Source organism: Canis aureus, chromosome 13, assembly GCF_053574225.1.
Source record: "Canis aureus isolate CA01 chromosome 13, VMU_Caureus_v.1.0, whole genome shotgun sequence".
Lineage (NCBI taxonomy): Eukaryota > Metazoa > Chordata > Mammalia > Carnivora > Canidae > Canis > Canis aureus.
Window position 1 is genome coordinate 41,152,587 of NC_135623.1, and position 10,501 is coordinate 41,163,087.

Sequence of the window (10,501 nt, forward strand, 5' to 3'; positions counted from 1 at the left end):
ATAAGTCATACACATCTAACAACAAAACTCCAAAATACATGGAAGCAAAAAAGTAAAACTAAAAAGAAAAACAGAGGGGGCACCTGGGTGGCAGAGTTGGTTAAGCGTCTGACTCTTGGTTTCAAGCTCAGGTCATGATCTCAGGGTCTTGAGATAGAGATCCACATCCAGTTCTGTGCTCAGCGTGGAGTCAGCTTGGGATTCTCTCTCTTCTTCTCTGCCCTTCCTCCCCACGCTCACTCACTTGCTAATAAATAAATTAAAAAGAGAGAAAGGAGGGGGGGTGCCTGGGTGGCTCAGTCAGGTAAGCATCTGCCTTTGGCTCAAGTTAGGATCTTAGGGTCCTGGGATTGAGCTCCACATCAGCCTCCCTGCTCAGTGAGGAGTCTGCTTCTCCCTCTCCCTATGCCCCTTCCCCTGCTCATGGCTTTTTCTCTCTCTCCCTCTCTAATAAATAAACTCTTTTTAAAAGAGAGAGAGAAATAGACAATGCAACAAAATTAGTTGCAGAGTATAATGAATGATAGAAAAAGAAAATCTGCAAGGATACAGAAGACCTGACAAACACTATCAATGAACTTTAAATAACTGACAGTATAAACTGCAGAATACGTATTCTCTTCAAATACACATAAAACATTCCATCTAATACACCATATGCTGGGCCACAAAATAAATCTCTGTAAATTTAAAAATACTGAAATCATGAAAAGTACCTTATTTGATCCCAATAGAATCAGAGACCCACAACAGAAAGAAATCTGGGAATACTCCCAAATACTGGTAAATTCAACAACAAACTTCTAAATAACCCATAGGTCAAAGAAATCACATGGAAAAATTAAATATATTTGAATTGAATAAAAACAAAAAGTGTATCAAAATGTATGGAATGTAATTAAAGCACTGCTCAGAGAGAAATTTATAGCTTTAAACAACTATCGGAAAAGAAGAAGGTCACAAATCAACAATCTAAGTTTCTACCTTAGGAAACAAGTGGGTGGAAAGAACACACTAAGCCTAAAGCAAGCAGAACAAAAAGACAAAAAAAAATGTTAGAGTGGAAATCAAACAGAAAATAGAAAGAATAGAAGTAATCAAATAAAAGTTACTTTTTTAATTTATTTTTTTGATAAAGGATGGGGAGCAGAGGGTGAGAGAATCTTAAGTGGAATCTTAAGCAGACTGCGCTGAGCTCAGAGCCCAACGACCTGAGCTGACACCAAGGGTTGGACACTCAACCAACTGTGCCAGCCAGGCACCCCAAAAGTTGGCTCATTAAAAAGATCAACGGAATTGACACACTTAGATTTACCAGATTTTACCAGACACACTAGATTTACCAGAAAATAGAGAAAGGATGTAAATTACCAAAATAAGGAATGAGAGAACATCACCAACCTTATAGTAACTTAAAAGACTATTTTAAAAATACAAAATTTTTATCAACATATTAAATAATTAATATGAAATGAACTAGTTCCTAAAAAGCACACATTATCAAAACTCAAAAAGAAACAGAAAATCAAATGGAACTGTAAACGAGCAAGTTAACTGAATTAGTAATTAAAAATCTTCCCACAAAGAAAAGCCCAGGCCCATACAGCTCTATAGGTAAATGCTATCAAATAGTTAAATAGCAATCCTTAGGAAACTATTTCAGAAAATATAGAAGGGGAAAACACCATCCTTCAATGAGACCACTGCTCTCCTTATACCAAGTTGGATAAAGGCATCACAAGAAACTAAAAGACTAATATTCCTCATAAATATAAACACAAAATTCCTTAATAGAATCTAGGCAAACCAAATTTAGCAACATATAGAAGATACAGGTTATGTGTATGTATATAGCACAACTGAGTGAAACTTATCCCAGGAATACAGAGTTGAGTCAATCTCTGAAAATCAATTATTGTAATACACCGTATTAACAGAATAAAAGACAAAATCCATTATGATCATCTCATTGGATGCAGCAGGGAAAATCTGACAAAATCCAACACACATTCACAATTAAAAACTCAACAAACTAAAACAAAATGGAACTTCCTCAATCTAATAAAGGGCATCCACAGAGAACCTACACTTATCATTACACATAATAGTGAAAATCTTACATGCTTCCCCCTGAAGACCAGGAGCAATGCAATGCATTCCCAGTGCTTATCTAACATCTTACTGAAGGATCTAGCCCATACAACAAAGTAAAAATGAATGTATTAACATCCAGATTGCAAAGATCTGATCTTATTAAACCTGTATGTTGAGCAGCCCAGGTGGCTCAGTGGTTTAGTGCCGCCCTGATCCTGGAGACCCAGGATCGACTCCCACATCGGGCTCCCTGCATGAAGCCTGCTTCTCCCTGTGCCTGTGTCTCTGCGCTCCCCCCTCATGAATAAATAAATAAAATCTTAAAAAAAAAAATATATATATATATATATATATATATGTTGAGACAATATTAAAAATTAATTGTGCGACGCCTGGGTAGCTCAGTCAGTTCAGTGACCAACTCTTGATTTCTGCTCAGATCATGATCTTAGGGTTGTGAAATCCAACCTTAGGCTCTGTGTTGTGTGGGAAGCCTGCTTGAGATTTCCTCTCCGCCCCCCCACGCCCCCCCCGCTGCCCCTGTCTCACCCCCCCCCCCCCCGCCTCACCCGGCCCCCCTGCCTCACCCTGCCGGCCCACTGCATCCCGGCCCACTGCATCCCCGTGTCCCTTCACAGACTCTGGAAAAAAAAAATTGCATTTCTATACAATGAATAATTTAAGTCAAATTACAGAAATTCTACTCCCAATATCAAAAATTCTAAATTCTTCAGAATAAATTTAATGACAGTATAAGACACATAAATTGAAAACTAAAAAAACATTGTTGAAAAAATTAAAAAACTAAAAAACAGAGAGACATCACATATTCATGGATTGGAAGACTCTTAAATTAGCAATCTTTCCCACACTGCTCTATGGGTTCAAAGCAAATCATCAAATCACAACAAATGTTTTTTGTAGAAATTTACAAGTGGGTCCTAAATTTTGTATGTAAATAGAAAGAATCTAGAATCCTTTTTGAAAAAGTTGGAAAGATTTACACTACCCATTTTGGTTTTTTCTTTGAAGTTTTATTTGTATTTCTTTTTCTTGAGTAAATGTGGGGCTCAAACTCACGACCCCATGATCAAGAGTTGCATGCTTCACTGAGCCAGCCAGGCACCCCTACACTACCCATTTTGTAACTTACTGTAATACTACAGTTATCAAGACAGTGTAGTACTGGAGTAAAGATAGGAATATAGATGGTTAGAATTGGAATGAGACTCTAGAAATAAATCCTTATGTTAAAAGCAACTGATTTTTTTTTTTTTTAAACAAAGGTGCCAATATAATTCAAAGGAAAAAGAACAGCCTTTTTAACAAATGGTGCTAGGGCAACTTGGCATCCATTTGGCATCAGAAAAATTTAAAAACTTAAACCATACACAAATGTTAATTCAATATGGACCCTAGATCTAAATGAAGGAGCTAAAAGTAAACAGAGGAGAAAATCTTTGTGATCTTGGATAAAGCAAAAAGTTCTTAAACATATCAAAATCATAAACTGTAAAACGAAAAAATTATAAACTTGACTTCATTAAAAATCTCTGTACTTCAAAAACACAAGTATAAGAAAAAGTAAGCCACAGACTGGGAGAAAATCTTTGTAAATATGTCTATAATAAAAGAGTTTAGCCCAGAATATATAAAGAACTTTTACAACTCAATAATAAAACAAAAAAAGCCTAACCAAAAAAAAAAAAAAAAAAAAAAAATGGGCAAAAGGTTTGAATAGAATTCCACCAAAGATGACCTATAAAAAGCTAAGAAGCACAGGAAAAACTCAACATCATTGTATTTTGGGAAATGCAAATTAAAATCAGACATAGAATTTTGGGAGCCCACATCCCCTATGTTGTTCAAAGGTCAACCATATACTTTCTCTGTTATGACGCTAAGCAAAGATTTGACCTTGCCCCATTTGCGAGTTCAGATCTTTGCAGAGAGCATCTTTGTATAGATGGGTTTACATTTATAGTTCTGTACAATGTTTCTTGACAATTTCCATTTAATCAATAACTAAATGTGATAAGCATTCCTCCCTTGGCTTCCAAGATTCTACCCTTCTCTGGTTTTCCTCCCTACTCTTTCTCCACTTACTCATTACATGCAGATATCCACCAGCCTTCTTCTGATTCCACATATTGTCCCTAGAAATCCCATCTACACCCAAGATCTGAACTCCCACTATTGCTGATGACCTCTGACTCTCTAATTCAGAGAAACCTCTCCCTAGTTTTACTTGACTGATTAACTCCCTCCAGGCTAGCTTTAATACTTCTGTTTACTCCTAGATTACATTTACATAATTCTAATCTGGCATTTAATTATAATGTATTCTCTGCAGTTCTAGGTCAGGTATCCTTCGGATATGCCACCAAACACACAGTCATTTATCTTTATAGCGCTTTCCAATTTGTATTACAAATAATTATATATACAAAAAAACAACAACAAATAATTATATGTAAATTATAAATAACCATTCATTTTCTCTCACAGGCACTGCTTGAGACTTGGCACTACTTCTTATTCACAATCTTCTCAGTACCTAATATAGTGCAAGACCCAGGACAGGCACTCTAAAATAAGCAGAAGAAACAAAATGTGCTTTAAATTGTAAACATGCAGGGCACCTGAGGGGCACAGTCAGTTAAGTGTCCGACTCTTGGTTTCAGCTCAGGTTGTGATCTCAGAGTCACGAGATTAAGCCCCATGTCAGGTTCTGCACTCATTGCAAAGTCTACTTAAGACTCTTTCCCTCACCCTCTGCCACCCCACCCCCAATGCACACATACATGGGCACTCTAAAATAAATAAATATTTTAAAAATAGATGAAAAATAAATTGTAAACATACAACTCTGAAAAAAACTTTCAGGAATTTATTTTTTGAAAGGAGAAAACAGGCCAAGAAAGATTAAGTGACTAATTCAGTCAATTCTTCGTCTCCTGAATCATAGTTCTCATCCCTCAAAATCATAATGTCTATTGGTCGTGCTTACTGATCTAAGTTTCCAATGAACCTCCAGAAGGAACATAAAAATACTATTTAAAAAAAATTTTTTTAGAGGGATGCCTGGGTGGCTCAACATTGTGGGTCTGCCTTTGACTCAGGGCGTGTTCCCAGGGTCCCGGGATCGAGTCCCACACTGGGCTTCCTATATGGAGCCTACTTATCCCTCCGCCTGTGTCTCTGCCTCTTTTCTCACACTATCTCTCTGTCTCTCATGAATAAATGAACAGAATCTTTATTTTTTTAAAAGATTTATTTATTTAACATAGATAGACACAGAGAGAGAGAGAGAGGCAGACACAGGCAGAGGGAGAAGCAGGCTCCATGCCGGGAGCCCGACGTGGGACTCGATTCCGGGACTCCAGGATCGTGCCCTGGGCCAAAAGCAGGCGCCAAACCACTGAGCCACCCAGGGATCCCCGAATGGAATCTTTTAAGAAAAAAAAAAAAAACTATTTAGAGAAGAATTGCATCCACCCCAGCTCTTGCTAGCTATATCAGTTGTAGAGAACTCTGATGCTAATTTTTACTTAATAGTTTTTCTGCCCCAAATAGGCTAATCTTTAACTGAACCAATCTTTTCACATATCCTTCATATATATCACACACCTGTATGTGAAAAATGTGCAAGTAATAATTTGTCAGCACTCCAAAAGTACGTAATTATATTGTATGCTCTATAAGTTAACAATAAAAATATGATTCAGATGAGAAAAAACACTGAATATGAACACTAAAGACAAGCACTTCAACTTTATCATAATCCCCATAGTCCATTGCTAATGTTTTCAGTGGTTGCTATGTTATCCTGCAAATGTGTTACTGGGCAACAACTCAGAAGCTAGGACAGCAAGCTTACTAAAAAACAAATGATTCAAACCAAGATTTATAAAAATACTGAGACTCTTTTTTATAGCTTTAAATGAAGCAATTTTGTCATAAGCATCAGATACATAATTTACAGCAAGACTACAAAAATTATCTAGAATTTATTTAAAGACATATTTTCATAGTGATAGGCACTTTCCAAAAGGAAATGGATAGGTTTAGGTTCTTCCCAACTCTATGAATTTTAATGCAAAAGAAATTTGAAGTTATGAAGCACCTGGGTGGCTTAGTGGTTGAGCATCTGCCTTTGGCTCAGGTTGTGATCCTGGGGTACTGGAATCAAGTCCTACACCAGGCTTCCTGCAGGGAGCCTGCTTTTCCCTCTGCCTGTCTCTGCCTCTCTCTCTGTGTATCTCTCATGAATAAATAAATAATATCTTAAAAAAAGAAAAAGAAAAATTTGAAGTTATAATATACGGAAACTAATTAACTGGGCACTTCTTGCTTAATTTCTTTACTACTGGATTACATCTCTGTTAAACTTAAAAAAGAAAAAAAAAAAAAAGCTAGACTAGTTTGACTACACAGTCTGCGATCTCTCCGTGACACACAGAGGCAGCCCCAATGGAAAAATAAAACTCAAGACAACTGCTACTTTATTAGGGACAAATCAAAGTACTGACATAATTCATAAATAAGTCTTGACTAGAAAAAAAGTAAAATGGAAAGGGGTAAGTAAAATGGGAAGATAGGGAGAGAAAAATTATACAAGGGAGGTAGAGGAGAGAGTTGGAGGAAGTTTCTTTAAAATTAAGATTCTACTAAGGAAGAACCAGGAAACTGATCAAACTCCCCATGCCCACTTGAGAGTAGTGCCAGCATTCCTGAGGGAGTCCTTACTGCTAATATTGTCACGGGAAATTCTCAAATATCACACTTTCTAGGAATACAATCCTTCCTTCCAATTCCAAAGAATTCCCACTCTTTAATCCCCTTCCTTATGGTTTACAGTTGCCCTTCCTCTCTGTTACTCTCTCAAAAGATTTTCATTTACTTCTACTACACTATGGAAGGGGGAAAGGGCAAATGCACATTCCTCATCTCTAAGAAACATTTATTCAGCAACTTACATTTGGAAGATACTAAGGATACAGCTCATTGAGATCTGGTGTTCTGACCCTAAGGAGCTTACAATCTACTTAGGAAGGTGAAGCATATACACAAAAATGATAAAATGCAATATGAAGTGTAAGTATCAGATGAGTATGACGAATAAAAACATTCTATAGGATTTCAGAGATGAAGAAGTTCAGAACATACTACCCTAAAATATGCCATTTTGGTGTACTGATTGAGTTAAAGACACTTGAGAAACAACAGGTGCAAAAGGGGCATTCTGTCCTTCCTTGTTCCTCCTGAAAAACAGAAGATAAAAATCCCAGAAGGAGGAAAAAAAAAAAAAAAAAAAAACCCTGTACCAGGAGTAAAGAAAACATTCTTATCACCAGAGATGGGGAATCAAAGCTGAGAAATCTGTACAAACAAGCCTTATTAAACTAACCTTTATCTTCCTAGTCACTTCTCCACAATTTACTACTCAGCAGAAATCTCTTTGTCTTTCTCACAAATTTATTGTTTCTTTATCTAAAAGGTATAAAAGCTTTCTGCTCTCATCACTTCATTCTCATTCAGGAGTCTTCATTCTCCTGTGAAGGCCCCCAAGCGCATGTAAAAAAAAAATTTTTTTTTAATTGTGTGCTTTTCTCTGTCAATGTGTCCTATGTCATTTAATTCGTAGGCCAACTAGACACTCAGAGAGTAGAGAACTCTTCCTCCCTTACAGAGATTATGGTGGAGTTAAACTTTATGGAAAAGGTACAATTCAGATTTTAGGAAAGAAGGGAAAAATCAGGTAGGGAGAATGACATGAAGACTTAGAAGAAAGGGTGACAGCATGAATAGGTTTAAAGGATAGTGAGGAAATCAGCCTGGACACAGTATAGTTTTCCTACGAAGAACATGAACAGGTAAAGGCAGAGAGGAGATTTTGAAGAGCTCTGATTAAGAAATGTGAACTCTAGTCCGAAGGGAAGAGTACCTCAGGAAACTTTTTACAGATACATGCACACATTCTCTAAAAGTACACAAAGATTAGACAATTTGAAAAAATCACTAACATAATATATTATGGATGACAAAGTTAAAATAAAACTCATTTACTTTAGGCAGAGGCAGTACCTAGAGAAAACGCGCACGCGCGCGCACACACACACACAAAAGGATTCTGACAATAAACTAATCTTTCTGTTAAGATGTCCTTCATTTCGGGCACCTGGGTGGCTCAGTGGTTGAGCGTCTGTCTGCCTTTGGCTCAGGTCATGATTCCGGGGTCCTGGAATCAAATCCCGCGTCAGGCTCTCCCTCTGCCTGCGTCTCTGCTTCTGTTTGTCTCTCATGAGTAAATAAATAAAATCTTAATAAATAAATCTTAAAAAAAAAAAAAAGACTTAATTCATTTCATTCATTCTTCTAAGCTTCTTGAATTAGAACTTTCCATGACAAAATGCTGACTTTGGATTACTAAGAATTTATCACACAACATGAGCCATTCTTGATTTTTCTTCTCTTCTTGTCTTGTCCAACTCTTGAATATTTCATTACTTCAATATTAGCATGTGGAAAAGAAAAAGGGGGAGGGGACTAAAATGAAGTCAATGGATTTTTGCAAAGTAGTTAGACATGATGTAAAGAACATTAAACTTCAAGTTCCAATTCTCATTACCAATAGCTTGATTTCAGAGAAGTCTTTCAGTCTCATAGTGTCTCAAATGCTCTCACCTCTTTTCTTACATACTTAATATGTTATAGCACTCAAAAAAAATCATGAAATTATGCTGTGAAAACTACATGCCATATAGTCACACAAATTATATCATTAAGGGTTCAATGGGTGGAGAAAAGAGTGAGGTTATTGGCTCTACCAGGGCTTTAAAAACCACTTGCAGATATAGTGTTTCAACCTCCCAATGTGCTATGTAATCCTAAATTAGTATTATTCTATTATCAGAAAAATTCCTGAATATAACCTGCACATCATCTGGTTAGAAAATATTCAAAAAAAAGAACATCGGACAAGCACTGTCCCAAGTAACAAGTTATTTGAGGGTAACTCAAATCCATTTGCAACTCTCTGGAGACTCCTGTATGACACTGATATTCAAAACATTCTAGTAATTCCACACGAAATGAATTTGAAATCAAACCGCAGTACAGAAGGTGTGTATTAACTGTAACCACCTACAGGCTAAACCCATGAATTTACAGAATTCTGAATCCAGATAATTGTAGGATAGATACGTTTAATTATATTCTAGTTGAATATTCGACTTGTTTACGGAGATGTTGCTTGGTAACAGAAGCAGTGCTTTAACAACCTACTTGGTTTTAGACCTACTGAAGCATTTTGTGCTCCTAGCTTAAACACTTTCAACTATAACATATATAAGAAATCAGAACAAGTTTCTTGCCGTCCTAGACACCTCTGAGATTTTACTGAAACAGCTTCATAATCACAACTAATATAACTGTAACTGAAGACTCTAAAAATACTTGGCATTTTTAAGAGCTAAGGGCCCATTCATTGTGGTCAAAAGCTAGTCAATAAGGATTCATTAAAATATGTCCATTTAAACCAGGTACTCAGGGATCCCTGGGTGGCTCAGCGGTTTAGCGCCTCCTTTGGCCCAGGGCGCGATCCTGGAGTCCCGGGATCGAGTCCCGCGTCGGGCTCCCAGCATGGAGCCTGCTTCTCCCTCTGCCTGTGACACACTCTGCCTCTCTCTCTCTCTAGGTCTATCATAAATAAATAAATAATTCTTTTTAAAAAATAAAATAAATAAACCAGGCATTCATTTACACAGTCTAGACGTTATCTCTGAGATGACTGCCAATGTCTGCGGGGTTATGGAAAACGGTAGCACAGTCTTCCATCACAGATTAAACTGGTGGTACCACCACGCGTGCAACCAGTTAGTAAAGTGTCTGCACCAGCATCACGCCGGGGTCCATCCCAAAGCTCCCTAAAGGGGCGCCTGGCTGGCTCAGGAGGAGCGCGCACTCTTGATGTCCTCTTCATCTGCGGGTGGGGAGTTCCAGCCCCACACTGGGGGGTAGAGATAACTTACATACACATAAACTTCAAAAAAAAATTTTTTTTAACCTCCAAAAAGAGTTTCACGTGCACTTAATTGGCCACAGAAGAGGTTTCACGACCTACGTCTCTAACTCTCCCTCCAATTCCTCTACAGGAAAAGTAACAACAAAACAATTCAGGGCAAGAGGTGAAGACGGAGCTTTACCAAAACTACAGACAAGCCCGCGCCCGCCTCCAAGGAGGTCACGTACCAGACTCACACGCGTGAAGCTTCAGGGCGCCCGGGGCCGGGGCCGCGCCTGCCGCCGCGGAACACCTGCCCGGCTCCGCCCGCGGGCACTGCGGGGAGGGACGCGGCGCCCCCGCGGGGTGCGGGCCCCGCCGGCGGCCGCTGCGGCGCGGGCT

At 38.1% G+C, this 10,501-nt stretch overlaps 1 protein-coding gene across 9 annotated transcripts in view; it reads right to left on the bottom strand.

Moving 5' to 3' along the window:
- CEP83 (centrosomal protein 83) overlaps positions 1 to 10,491 on the bottom strand; it is a 147,250-nt gene extending 136,759 nt beyond the window's left edge. For 8 of the 9 annotated variants that reach the window (XR_013350759.1, XR_013350760.1, XR_013350758.1 and 5 more), the window contains exon 1: positions 10,348 to 10,490. The gene's annotated coding sequence lies outside the window, so the exon portion shown is untranslated. Of the gene's footprint in view, positions 1 to 10,347 lie in introns of all 9 variants that reach the window. The other variant, XR_013350762.1, reaches the window with a different exon arrangement.
- Positions 10,492 to 10,501: the final 10 nt, after the last annotated feature.